At 30.6% G+C, this 14,134-nt stretch overlaps 1 protein-coding gene across 6 annotated transcripts in view; it reads right to left on the reverse strand.

Moving 5' to 3' along the window:
* nrm (neuromusculin) overlaps positions 1–14,134 on the reverse strand; it is a 267,044-nt gene that overhangs the window by 181,476 nt on the left and 71,434 nt on the right. The window lies entirely within an intron of this gene.

Consider the following 14,134-nt stretch of genomic DNA (forward strand, 5'->3'; position numbering starts at 1 on the left):
GAGACTGTATATTATAAAATTCTTCTTAAACTCTTTTTTGGCATTAAATATGATCATATATTGTCATATTGCAGCAATATATAATTTTATACGTTGCAATTTAAAGTGCAGTTTGTTTTTAACTTATTAGAAGAATGGATAAAGTTAATAAATAAACGACAAAGTTAATAAGTGACGCGAAAAGAAGACTTAAGCGACTTAAGAGAAATGTTCACAAGTAACAAGTAACTAACATAACTTAGTTTAATAATTCAGGATTTCATGCCTTATGCTCAAGCTATGTATATGTTAATATATTTATGATCTTTTTGTCTGTATGCTATAAGATAACTTTTTTGTTAATATAAGATGAATCTCATTTCGTTTCATTTTTATAAATTACAATTTTAGAATAAAATATTCAAAATGAATAGAAAACTTTTTAAATAAGTATACAAATTTTTCAGTGTGTGTTTTCTCAATTATAATGATAAAATAAGATATCATTCGTCAGTGTTTTATCAATACCTTGTCATCGCTAACTCGGGAACTTATTTAATGTAAATTATGTCGTTCTATCTGTGATACTAATTTCTAAAATTGGGCGTACGGCTTCCATCAGAGATTTCTATTGCCGATTTGCATAAATTTCTTACGTAATTAAGGTTGTATAAATTTCCCACGAACGTTCCACGAATAATTTAGGTTAGGTCCTACCCTTTTCACGCCTCGGCGATGCGGCTCGGGCCAACTCTTGAAAAGAGCAAGAAACGAAGAAACGAGGGGCTATTAGTGACATGGGGGAAAATGGATAGGAACGGAACGTAGAAAGTTTGAGACAATTGGGATTATCTTCCCTAATGACATAATAGTCGCTTCCCAGGCGCATATAATTCCTAAATCCAGGCTTAGCCAGATATTTATATGACAGTCCCTTTTTTTCATTTTTAAAAATATTTTTAAAAAAATATTTTTAAAATATTTTAGAAACTATAAAAATATTTTAAAAACTATAAAAATATTTTAAAAATATTTAAAAAATATTTTAAAAACTATAAAAATATTTTAGAAACTATAAAAATTGCATTTTTTTGTAAAATATTGTTGTAATTATAATAGTACGTCGCTTTGTCATGATCTCTTCTCTACTTCTTTAGTCCTAGACCGTCCTTTTGTAGTTTATTAATTTGTGCTTATTGAATTCTCTTTCACTTATTTCCTGTTTCTTATTGTTCTTATTGTTCTTGAGAAAATTTAATTCTTAGAACAGAATATAATCTTCTTTCCTCGTGCCATCTCTTCTTTCTTTTTCCATTTCCGATTATTTTATCTTCTCTTAAATTATTTTAAGTAATATATAAGCATTATTAATTAAATATAAGTATTATAAATACTGTATAACAAATGCAGTTTCGAAATAATTATATCTTCTTTATGGACGTATATATTTACACCTGTAGTTAATTACCACCAACGTTTCATGATCTACTCTCAAAGAGAAGATTTTGAGGGATAAAATATACATCCATCTTATCCAGACGATTCATCCTCTCGCGTTTCCTCTCTTCGTCGACGTCTAGATATGATCGGGGACGGATCGTATATGACTTGCAATCGGAATCTCATGTGTCGAAGCTGGTTTAAAATTTCAAGCGCGGACATTGGAGGTCGTCGAGAAGACGTCGTCGGGGAACACGTGGTGGAAGGAATGCCGGTCGATGAGAACCGAGTCGGAGGAACCACGCTCGAGGGAACACCGGTCTGACCCTAGACGCGCGACTTTACGTGTCGTTGACTGCGTCCGAATATATACAGGAAGCCGTATAACGTGGGAACATCGCGCGCGCGCGCGCACACGTCGCCCTCTCTCAAGGAGAGAAGGCCCCATTGCATCGCATCGGAACAATTACCGCTCCCACCGTCTTGTACGGTATCACGCATCGCGCCGGTAATGAAGTCCCAAGAGCGGGGCCGCGAAGACGAGGAATCGAACAATATGTTTCAGCCGACTCTCATCTTCGTCCTTCTCTATCGAATTACCATGTCATGTTTAATTAATTAATATTTTATCGCTCATTTGATTTGATTTAATTAATTTTATTCGTCATTTGACGTCAAAATGTCATCATTCGATGTCAAAATCGACGATGACGTCGAAAAAGTATCTCGAAGTAAGAGGACTGTATATTATAAAATTTCTCTTAAGGTGATGCCGGAGCGTTAGCCGAACTCCGACGAGTTAGCACTACACATATCTAAACATATGCACGTATACACATATACACATGATAGGTTAGCACCACACATATCTAAACATATGCACGTATACAACACATATGCGTAAAAATGTTTTTAATATATAACTTTTTTATTAGACTTGCAATCTCACTTTTAATCGTTTACTAATAATTCTTCATATTATCCTTACTGCGCATACTATATTTCATGCACAGACAAACTGCAGAATATTTTTAATTAAATAAGTATTATTACGAACTGACACAAAGCAGCCGATAACAAAACTGTAATTTTTTATTTTTATATGATTTATATATGCAAACATAGCTAGCGCAGTCCGTTTTTATAAGTACTTTAATCGTGGAAAAGGATTTATTGATCAGTATAGTCAATAAAAAGTTATATGAAAAAAACTAAATATTCTCGCATTCGGTCGGTAAAAACATCATCCGGCATCCATTTTATCGAAAATGTGAGGTTAGATAAACTATAAATCTATTTATTGGCTATATTGATTGTTTTTTATCTGAAATTAGACCGCTTCGCCCCTTGTTAATATTAATATTAACTAATAATAATAATTTATACAAGAAAAAAATTTATCAATCTGTATAGTTTCATATATCATGGTTACAAAATTATGAATGCTTGGAATTCATAATTACCTAACCTCACATTTTGTCGATAAAACAGGATGGAAATCACAGACTTCTCAAGGACATTTAGGATCACCTGAACAGATATTCTTAAGTGGTTGAAGAGTTCATTTTCTGAAAGTAGCAATATATTCTTTATTAAGAATATATTCCTACGGAAATATACGTTCTTTTCTATATAAAAAATATATTCTAAATATAAATATAAATTATAATAAATATAGCAAATAAAAATATAATAAATATAATAATTTATTAAAATAATACAATAAAGTAATGTATCCTAAAATTCGCTCAAGATCCAATTTCGTTCTTCATGCTCGATATATTATATACAATATACACTATATACTCTATACTTTCTTTATAAACTTTACTCTTCTTTCTCTGCCTTGGTGTTGTAAAATAATGTGCTTTTTTTATTAATGTAAAAAAGATCTCATTTCGTCTACATTTTCATAAATTAGGAATATCTTATACTAATCTTTAGAGGATTCCCCTTTTAAGATAAGAGATCCTTTTGGCACCAATTTCAGAATTTTCCCCATTTATTATAAAAATAAGTGAAAAAAAATTTTAATGAGAATTTTTAATTTCATACAATTTTCTCAGTGCATTATTACGCATTTTTCGTGCATGCGGAAATGAGGTAATAATAATAACATTAGAATACGTCACAAGACAAACATTAATTAAAAACGCGAGTTCTATTTGCATAGAAAAAAACAGATCGATCGAGGTGCGATGAATCTTTAGTGAAGAAACTTTGATATTCAATGGCTATCTTATAAATATCAACGCGCCTTTTAACTTTGATAGAAGTTTAAGAAACTCGAGCGCGAGAAAGAGAGAGAGAACGATACGTTTTTTTTCGCGTTCCTTGAATAATGAAGCATTTATTGGGTCGTTAAGCGCGTCTGTCGAGTATCAGAAGGAAACTTTCTAGTTTCGCGCGGGAAGAAATGCAAGGAAGCGCGCTAGTATTCTGTATTCGTCAAATTAAGGACAACAAATTGCGCGCGATTCATATAAAAAGCATACATACTTCGCTGCAAATAAATGCAAACGTTAAACGATAACGTTCATTTAATATATAATTCATTTATTATGCAGTTGTATTTTTTTTTTTTGCAAATGTAGGTATATGATCTCGTCAGAACTGTTGTTGTTTATCAACATTAGCTTATCAAAATATACATTTGCATTTGGATGAAAATAACCTTTGTTTTTTTAACTTGTATAACAGAATCCCACTTATTTTTTTAAATCAATATAAGAAAATATTTAATTTTTTAAAGATATTAATATTGCTTGTGTTTGGTTAACATCAAGCTAGAAGTTAAAAAATGTGCTATATTATATATAAATAATTAATAATCTTTTTAAAAATATAATGTATTTACATTTTTATATAATAAAACAAAAATTTTTATAAATATTTAGTCGCATAAATTCTTACTATTATACATGAAATATCTGGGGGATGAAATTATATACATCTCATTTGATAAAGACACCTATTTCACGATTACAATTTAACTCTAATGAACTAATTTGCGAAAAACTCAGAGTCGTTTCGCGAAAATGTTGGCTTGGAGGAAATTTGGGAAGACGTATTAGCTTACATTAGATGAATGTTTAATGTGTATGTCGCGCATTGACTTGGTAATTTAGAGTTAATGAGATGTCGTATTCTTCTCGGGAAGTTTCGAGTTCGCGTTTCTACCATTCTCAACTCGTAAATTAAGGTGAAGTAAGACTTTCGCACGGCTTTCCCTCACGTGGTTTAGCGCGTTACTGCCCCGAGGCTCGTGGAAATATATCCGTACATCGTGAAGAGAGACGACCCCAGAGTTTCATGGATGTAAACTGGGTTTATGGTTTATGCGACCGACGGACCGTAACGTGTTGTGTGTGTTTATACATATAAACTAATCTCTTATTAAATATTACAGAAAATTTATCTATAATATGTAACATATAAAGCAAATATATTCAATTTTAAAAGCCATATTTTTACACGACACACAGAAAAATTGGTGCTTTATTGTTAAAAACGGTCTCCGTTAAAATTTTGGTGTTAAATATTTAACGCATTCATGTATTAATTTAACATATTACTGTTCTGTTAATTAAACTTAAATGGAAATTATTTAAAAAACTGGAAAAAATGTAAAAATGACACATTGTGCATCTATTTTTAATTTTACACAATAAATATGTTCTGCTTTATTAGTGGCAAGATTTTTCTGTTAAAATTTACAGAAAAAATGTTGATTTTCTATTTTATAATATAAGTGAATAATAAAATCTAAAATTAACATATTTTTGTTAATTTTTACATTAAAATTATGTTGATTTTACACAAAATTTATTTCAAATTATTTGAAGTTTTGCATTTATATATCATATATATATTGTGTATATACAATATATATATATATATATATATATATATGTGAAATGTATTTTTCTTTCTTAAGTTAAACTAATTAATGAAAGCAGCTTTTATTTTTTGACAAGTTATCGATAAATCAAATTTTGTCGATATTAAAAAAAAGTTTTAATATTATAAAAACATGTTATTTCATGATTATTATATGATCAAACACAATTATAAAATTCGATTATATATTTATGTTCGAGTTTCCTTCTTATCGAATTTTCTCAATGAATGCTTTCTGTTATACTGCAAATATAGAATTTTCTAAAATGGATATTTCATTAAAATTTTCATTATTGCTCAAAGGTGGAATGTTTATATAGATATTTTAAAATGGAAAATGAATTAAATCGCAGCAATTGATTGCATTTTATATTCGCGATGAATCGTGCACAGCGCATTTTCTGGCAGCGTATATCATAAAATACCTCAGCTTTATACGGCGAAATAAAATACAAATAAAACATTTCAAAATTATTACATCGCATATTCGCATATTCAACTTATCTCATTGATTCAAATTACATCTCGTGTTTATTTATGACGATTGAATAAGAGACGATAAATATACGTTGTAATTTCTATTTAGATATAAAGCGCGCGTAATTTATCGGTTAAAACTACCCTTATTGAAATGACGAAATTATACCGACGTCCGACGAGCTGCATAAATGGAAAAGTGATTACTGGCGAGTTATTTCATGTCAATTCCCGCAATTCCTCGTTACTTCCCACGAACACACACTCTCTCTCTCTCTCTCTCTCTCTCTCTCTCTTTCTACTATATAAATATGTACAGAGTGTCTGATTGTAAAATAAAGTGTCACACCGAAAATATACAAGTAGATCTTATTTGAATACAATTTTTCTTCAGCAAAAATATTGAGGCATCAGTAATTTTTGAGTTAGAAGTGATTAAAAATAAAGGGTTTTCGCAAACTAAGCCTTGTGCTAATAAAATATTAACAAAACCACATTCTCCAATTAATTTGAAGTAGAGTTTACTTTAATAAAATTTTAATTAAGGTTTAGTTATGTCAGACATCCTATCTATAAATATATATACATATATACATATATACATATATAAATATATACATATATACATATATATACACATATATATATATGTATATATATGTATATATATGTATATATGTATATATATATATGTATATATGTATATATATGTATATATGTGTATATATATATATATATATATATATATATTTACCTCCAAAATCGATCCGTTAGTTAGAAGCATATATGGTACACGTTTATCTCAGAGGCGACACTCGTAAGTAAAGTATATCACGGAAGTCAGAGAGGAACAGGAGGAGTCTCGTGCACACCCGCGGATACAAATCTTCTCGAAAATGGGAGATAGCACAGCGAAAGAGCGAGAGAGAGAGAGGGAGAAAGGGAGTGAGAGAGAGAACACGAGGTATCCCTCGACGAGCAGAACGTCACAGGGTGTTTTCCTGCACGAAGTTTCGCAAACAGTAGCGGAACGAATTTCCGCAGAAGGCAGACGCAAAAGAAACGAAAGATTGATTTACAAAATGTCACCGTTTCCTGAAGACCATCGCGCGAGGATCTTGCTCGGACCTAACCTAACTTAACCTAAACTTCACGAATATGACTGATTTATAGTATTAATAATAATATAAAGTTGATGGTCATCACGTTTTATTTAACATATGACAGAGGGGGAAAATATTATATTTCTGGAATACTCCGTAATTTGATAAATTTGTTTAATGAATTTTTTACTAAGAGAAAGATATGAGAAAAACATACTACGATGCGCTATAATCAATAATTTTTGAGATATTTGATGTTTCAAAATTTTATTTTTCTTTTTTAAATATATTAAGATTCTGAAATTTTTAACAAGAGATCATATTTATCAAATTTTTTAGTATAACAAATCTAATTTTAATTTAACCTCAAATGGGTTTGGGTTAGGTTAGAATTTTTTAAGAGTGGGGATGCAGAGAGAGAAATGGAGCTTTTATTGTCATTGTAACTTTAAAAATCGATATCTCGAAACCTATCGTAGCATATATTTATGATTTGCAGCATTCTTTCATGATATACAAAATCCTATAAAAATTATCCATGAAATTAAAGAATCCCGGAAATAAGATTCTTGCTGAGAAGAATATTTCGATTAATATTTTATTACTTATACTTAATTTTTAATTCAGTTAAAAATGAGTTTGGGTTAGGTTAAAAATGATTTAGAAATAATGGTTAAAAATGGTTAAGTTCAAAAAAATATAAAAATGATCCATTAAATTAAAGAGTCCCGAAAATAAGATTCTTGCCGAGAAGAGGATTTCGATTAATACTGTATTACTTATACTTAATACGCCCTATTGGAATTACATTGGGATAATTTATCGGATTTGACGGGACAAGTTGAAGGTACACGTTACATATATCATCAAAGTCGTAATCAATGGAGATAAAATGCTGTATGGAATTTAAGGATGTACCGCGGCGCTTCGAAGCGAGAACAATATCTGGTGGCAACGCAGATAATGCCGGCAACGACACGGGCTGGAGGATTTATTGAAACATTTTGGGACACGTTACCCCGTAGTAGTCCGATCGCGGAACTTGCACCGGTCTCGGTGTGCGCCTGACTGATGAATTATTCATCAAGATAGAGTACAATCGTCCTCCAGAGGCTGCAACAAATCACGGTGCAGCACGACACGATCCCGCAGCACACACAAGGCGTGCTTTTATCCCTCCTCCCAGGCAGATTCTTTCTTATTTCGATTCTTTCGCTTCCTTTTGGGGTCCATCGTTCGTTGTTGTGTCGCGTGCTAAAACATGAATAAGACTCGAAACCTCGACGCGACCAATGTGGCAAATGGAAAAGTATTAATGTGATGCAATGGTCGTTAACACTGTTGTGAAACGTAAATGCTCGTACATTAAAAAAAAAAATTTATTCACATTTTTAGAATTTTTTTATTTTTAATTTTTTTAATTTATTTTTATTTTTTATTTTTACAAAGTTGTTTTATAACACATAGGTAAAAATGATTATAAAAAAGAGAATATACATATAGTATAATATATATTATAATATATATATATATATATATATATGTTTATATATATATATATATTTATATATATATATATATTTATATATATATATATTTATATAGTAAATAATATACATATATAATAATATATATTTTTTAAATATAGTATATAGTACTCTTATTTCGAGAATACATTAATACATTTTTTCGACGATATCAAAAAGAGACTAAAATTGCTCATATATAAAAAGAGAAAAATTTCTCGAAATAATATTTAATATATAAAAAAAAATATATACATATATAAAAAATAAACAGGCCAATTTATGTGTGTGTTTGTACTTCAATATTAAAATGTGGCTGACCTTCCTGAGTTTGACCTTCACTGTAAGCGAAAGGACATCCAATGCTGTGTATACAGAAAATTTTGTATTTTGAAGAGAATCCTGCAGCTTCAGCAGTCACGTAGATCTCGTATATAAAGCGTGTCTGGCGCAAACCTGGCGGCATCAAAAATGTTACGACCCGTAGAGGCGAGGATTTACGCGCATAAATATGAAAACATCCTGCAAGTTATTGTGCGGTTTGTTTCGCGCGATCTGTTTAAATAAATAAACGATAAGTATAAAAGTGTATAGAGTATGTATAGACGCGAGATGGAGAAAACGGCTGTGATTGTTCGGTGTCGATCGAGTTAGCTTCGTGAATTGATGTGAAGTCAGTCGGTTAAAGTTAGCGCGGAATATATATGCAATCAATATACACTGCACCTGGATTTGTTTCTTAATCGCATCACAAATCGTTGCCTAAATCGGGGGCTGGTTTAAACAGCCGTTACGCCCTGAATCATGCAACTCGAGAGTTAGCTCTGGCGTCACCGACCAAATTTATGCGATGTATTATTGGCTCGCACGAACAGTCAGGTTGATGCCAAAGGCAATGTAATTCATGTATGATATTGATGTGTTTTGCGTGTAAACATATGATATAATATTCATTATTGTATTCATTATTCGCTATAAGCGCTATCTAATACATTTGGAATGCAACGTAATGTTAAAAACAAAAATTTTACACACATATATTTTCTATGTATTTCTATGTATTTCTGAACAATTAATTTTGATAATCTATTATTCCGCGCGTTATCGCTGACCAATTCATTTTATTAATTTGCCGATTAAATTGTAATCACGCGCAAAACAATTTTATCTGAATTTTCTCTCGTAGCATTTAAATGAGAAAGAAAAGTTTTAGCCTTTAATTTGATAGATCATTTTCATAGAATCTTTTATCAAATTTTGAAAAATCGTGGAGAAGCTTCCTTCCTCCATTTTGAAAAAATTCTAACCTAACCTAACCTAAAAAAATTCTAACTTAACCTAACCCTAACTAAAAAAATTCTAACCTAATCCAAACTAAAAAATTCTAACCTGACCCAAACTTATTTCTCATTAAATTAAAATTAGGTTTGTTATGTTAAAAATTTGATAAAAAATCTATGAAAATGACCCTTTGCCAAAAACTTTGAAATCTTAATATATTTTATTACAAGGCTATTTAAAATAATTTTTGAATATTAGAATATTTTTAAAAAATTAAAGTTTTGAAACATTAATTAATATCTCGAAAATTATTGATTATAGTTTGCGACATTCTTTTTTCCGGTAAAAAATCTGTCAAACGCAGCTGTCAAATTAAGGGGTCCCGGATAATAATATCTTTGTCACCAAAAACCACGCGGGTGAAAATTTCTTTCGAAAGATTCTAATATTCTAACCTAATCTAAACACTAAAAATATTCTAACCTAACCCAAACTTATTTCTCATTAAATTAAAATTAGGTTTGTTATGTTAAAAATTTGATAAAAAATCTTTATGAAAATGACTCCTTGCCAAAAACTTTGAAATCTTAAAAACAAGGCTATTTAAAATAATTTTTGAATATTAGAATATTTTTAAAAAATTAAAGTTTTGAAACATTAATTAATATCTCGAAAATTATTGATTATAGTTTGCGACATTCTTTTTTCCGATAAAAAAATCTGTCAAACGCAGCTGTTAAATTAAGGGATCCCGGATAATAATATCTTCGTCACTAAAAACCACGCGGGTAAAAATTCCTCGCAAAAGATTCTAATATTCTAACCTAATCTAAACACTAAAAATATTCTAACCTGACCCAAACTTATTTCTCATTAAATTAAAATTAGGTTTGTTATGTTAAAAATTTGATAAAAAATCTTTATGAAAATGACTCCTTGCCAAAAACTTTGAAATCTTAAAAACAAGGCTATTTAAAATAATTTTTGAATATTAGAATATTTTTAAAAAATTAAAGTTTTGAAACATTAATTAATATCTTGAAAATTATTGATCATAGTTTGCGACATTCTTTTTTCCGGTAAAAAATCTGTCAAACTCAGCTGTCAAATTAAGGGATCCCGGATAATAATATCTTCGTCACCAAAAACCACGCGGGTGAAAATTCCTCGCGAACGCCCTTCTAGCGTTTTGATATTCATAATCGTAAGTTTTCCGAGCCAAATGAATTCATCACGGGGACCACTTCTTTAATGCAATATGGCGGGAAAGTTTTTTCTCTGCCCCGTCCGTTTAAGGGGGAGCAAGGGGTTGAAACTTTGCCAGACAGAGCGGCGCCAAACGGACTGTGCACTCAGGAAATCCACCACGAGAGAGATCCGCCTTTTCCGCTCTCTCGCAATAACAAATGGCCCCGGGCCGGGGTCTCATAAGAACGTAATTGAATTAGTGAAAACCGTCGGCTAATCGCGCGAGATATTGCCTCGATTTGTTTGAGACTGCACGATTGTGCAGATTACAAGTAACGTTCGGAACGAAGTCTAACCCCTTCGCTGAAAAAAGGGTTTTCTGTCTTTTTCGGTGGAAAAGGGTAGGGATTTCTTGCATACATAAAATTAGAGATCGCGCGGGACGAAATTAATAACTTGCGTTAATCAACAGCACGAGGAACAAAATAAATGATTAATATCGTTTATCTTCATATATCGTAAGCTTAAAGTGTACGTGAATGATATTGGATGTTTGAAGTGCCGGAATCTGAATGAGGATAATTTTAGAGATGTTCTATGCGAGGGAATATTAATCTCTGCCGAGTTACGAACGATATGCTGTGCCAATATTAATTTTAGTACAATATTTGAATCTTTTAGCACAACAGAAGCTTCAGCTGAAAGGAGAAGAATTTCAATAAGCAATAGTTTTGAAAAGAAATTAATATTTTATAAGTAGTGATTTTTACAAAAATTGTATGTATTTATTCTTTTGTGTATATTTTTATGTAGAGCTATAGTTGCATTTATTCTAAATTAAAAAATAAGTATTAATACTTTGATTGTGCATTTGTGTGCGTCTCTACACATATTTTTTTTATTCTCCGAAAACGAGTAAACAATTTACAGTAATTAATTTTCGCAGTAATTATATTAGGCACCCTGTGTGCAGGTGAATCTTTGTATTCTAAATTGGATAAAATAATTATCTTCGCCGCGAAACGCGTTTGCCGATATAATTCATTTGGAATTTAAGTTAATGAAACAAGGAAGGAGAGAGAGAGAGAGAGAGAGAGAGAGAGAGAGAGAGACAAAATTGATTGTTTCAAGTAATCGATTTAATACAATTGCAAAATATACACGTATATAAATATTTCAGTTATAACAACGTTCATTTATTTCTTAAGATTGAATTTTTGTTTTTTTATTCAAATTGAACGTTTTAAATAATTTTTAAGAAGGTACATATGCGAATAGAGACGTTTGCATATTTTTGTATCGCGAAAAATGAGACAATAACAGAAAAATACATTCTTCTTTTAAACGCGCGAATAAAAGTAAATAAAATAGATAATAGAAATAATGAAAAATAAGTACCAACACTGAAAAGATCGGTGCAACGAATATGCAATTCCGTTAGTAGAGTATATACATATAGTACTCTCCACAAGTTTGGAAATACCTTACATTTTACAGTTAAACAATCGCATGGCAGCGATCTGTCAAAAATAAAAATGTTATTTAAATATTTTATGTTTATTTTACGATTTATTTATACAAAAAATCTTTACAGATCTGTCAACAAAATTTTCTTAATTTAAGAGAAAAATTCTCTAAATAAGTATTTTTTAATTAGATATTTGTAACAGGTTAGAATATATACTTAATGGGATGTTTTTTATCACTATATTATTTAAAATATTATTAATCGTGATAACGAAAAACAGTAATAAATGGACATTTGTCATTTATTATACAGAACCTTTCACAAACTTGAAAACGCCTTACATTTTACAGTTAAACAATCGCATGGCAGCGATCTGTCAAAAATAAAAATGTCATTTAAATATTTTATGTTTATTTTACGATTTATTTATACAAAAAATCTTTACAGATCTGTCAAAAAAATTTTCTTAATTTAAGAGAAAAATTCTCTAAATAAGTATTTTTTAATTAATTGGATGTTTTTTATCAGTATATTTGAAATATTATTAATCGTGATAACGAAAAACAGTAATAAATGGACATTTGTCATTTATTATACAGAACCCTTCACAAACTTGAAAACGCCTTACATTTTACAGTTAAACAATCGCATGGCAGCGATCTGTCAAAAATAAAAATGTCACATTTAAATATTTTATGATTATTTTACGATTTATTTATACAAAAAATCTATACAGATTTGTTAAAAAAATCCTCTTAATTTAAAAGAAAAATTGTCTAAAGAAATATTCTTTAATTAAATATTATTCGTAACATCCAAAAATATATATTGAATGGGATGTTTTTTATCAGTATATTATTCGAAATATTATTAATCATGATAACGAAAAACAGTAATAAATAGACATTTGTTATTTATTGCATACAGTACCCTTCATAAGTTTGAAAACACTTTACATTTTACAGTTAAACAATTGTATGGCAGCGATCTGTGTAGATTTTTAGTATGAATAAATCGTAAAATATTTAAATGACATTTTTATTTTTGACAGATCGCTACCATACGATTGTTTAACTGTACAATGTAAGATGTTTCCAAACTTGTGGAGGATACTATAGGGTGTCGTAGGAGAGATACAAAGATACGAGGGAAGTTTTTGTCCGATCGCGTTCAATAATTCGAAACAACATCTCTCTCGACTGGGCGGCAAAGAATTTCTGGCGTAATCCAGTTTCACGTTGAAGTGCCAAATCGTCAGAGAACGATCATTGACCCTCTAACGCACGCATGCGCCCCTGAATATATACGTGCGATGTAATGCGAGGGGACTTCCAAAATTGGTTCCTCTTGTCCTCTCCTGTTCTCCTTTCCCCAAATCCGGGTTTACTGCAGGTGTACTGCAGTAAGCCGATATGTCACCGTAACAATCCTTCCTTCCGAGACACTGATCTCGCACACAATTGAACCGACATTTCCGATCCGTACGGGAGGATTGACCGCAAAGGGACGTCATTTATTTCCCTCTCTTTCTATTTTCCAGGGAAAAAAGAATCTACGGTCGCGAGAAGCTACAGTTCTTTCTTTTTTCGATACGACGTTTGTGCTGAAACAATTCCATAAGAGAGTTGTAATTTTTATCCTACGTATAGAGATTCATCGGATGAAGTATGTGTGTTTTCATTTTTTCCTCTTGTTCTTTTTCACGTGTTTTTATTTGCGCAATAAAAAATTTAATAACAGTTACCGACTTTTTCTCTCGAGATCTAATAATA

Source organism: Nylanderia fulva, unplaced genomic scaffold (genome assembly GCF_048542155.1).
Source record: "Nylanderia fulva isolate GAGA-0341 unplaced genomic scaffold, ASM4854215v1 Scaffold11, whole genome shotgun sequence".
NCBI classification, from domain to species: Eukaryota; Metazoa; Arthropoda; class Insecta; order Hymenoptera; family Formicidae; genus Nylanderia; species Nylanderia fulva.